This window comes from Loa loa (genome assembly GCF_000183805.2).
Source record: "Loa loa unplaced genomic scaffold supercont3.38, whole genome shotgun sequence".
Classification (NCBI taxonomy): Eukaryota; Metazoa; Nematoda; class Chromadorea; order Rhabditida; family Onchocercidae; genus Loa; species Loa loa.
This window is the reverse complement of record NW_018108218.1, coordinates 217,660-219,245: the sequence shown is the minus strand read 5'-3', so window position 1 is coordinate 219,245 and position 1,586 is coordinate 217,660.

The following is a 1,586-nucleotide window of genomic DNA, read 5'->3' as shown; positions in this document are numbered from 1 at the left end:
TTCTTATTCTCCAAATTGGTGGCTTTGGAATTTACCTGATAGCAATGTTTTGGGACTTAACTTTACGTGTTTTATAATTCGTAATGATTATGCGACGTTAATATCGTTTTTTTTTTTTTTTTTGTCCAATGATTTAATTACCCAAGTTTAAGGTGAAAATGGGGGAAATCTTGCAACTTCGGCGTCTCACTGCGCAAAATACTTCCAAAAAATACAGATTTCTCATTTCAAAATTTCCAAATCAAATCAACTCACTCTGACACCTCCAAAGAGCCGCTTAAAAAAGCAAAAATCTCCCACACAAATACCTTACAGGACAAATAAATGATAAAAGAGGGAATCATATCCTTTTTTTTTAACGAATTTGAGGGAAAATTTGCTTTATAAAATAGCATTTTCTTTTTTTTCCTTTTTGAAAATTCCAAGCGATATTACAACAGATTTAAGCAAGTAAGATTCAAATAGTGACTAACTCAGATTCTTTTAGTTTCCAAAATTCTAGGACAGCATGGAGTACCACTTGTCAGAAAACCAAGAAATTTTTAATATTTTAAATATATTGCCTTTCTGAATATTGTACAGATTTTATATGCCTCTGTTTATTATTGTAACAATCTTATACGCCCTTGTCCGAATATTGTTAATGGCATGCCGCTATATATTACTGTAACAATATTAAGCCTTTAATCTCTCATACCGTTATTTACTGTGTTAACAATCATGTACGCCCTTGTTCTAGAGGTCATACATGCCTTTGTTCAAATGTTGTAAAGGTCATACATCTCCTACACAAGCGCTGAAAACAGGAAGCCAGGGAACCACTCTTCCTTTTCACTTATGGATCGGCATCTTCTTCCGACTCCGTCAACCTTCTAATATTCACTGCTACCATTATATAATCCAGTTGTTCGAATTATATGCCAATTTTGATTGACCTTTTATTATATATTCATTGCAAATAAACTTTACCATCGATAGCCTGCTCGTCGAACAATTAATCTACCTTCCTCGGCACTACTTCCTTCAGCGAAGCATCACTGAATAAAAGATCACATATGCCTTTTCGAGCTTTCCTCTTTGAAAGAGATGGGATGTGCAGTAGCTCACAAGATGATTTCTCTGTTGAAACTTGATAAGAAAGACACAAATTCCTGTTTAAGAAATACTAATATGAATGTCTAAAAATAAATTTGACAAAAATTTTTACCAAAGTTTTGGTGGTTTTTAATATTTTTTTGTTTTGAATTTCGGTAATATTTCCTTAAATATAAATTATCCAAACTTTCCTATCTACTTTGTAATGCAACGTGGTCTCCAAACCAGTTTGTCATGTGCCTACCATGACACCATTTTAAATACTCTTTTTGTAAATTTTTAAAAAAAGATCATCTGCTGGGCATTTGCACATTTCTTAGCCTTTCTAATAAAGATACTTTGAGGCACTAAAACTTCTTATAATTTTAAAAACTTCTTATAATTTTAAGAGCAAATAAGGCTATCGATAATGATTCATTGTTGAAAAGGCATCATCAAAGAGATCGCAATACAGGAACAGGGTTAAAGATCTAATTCAAGCTTGAATTTTC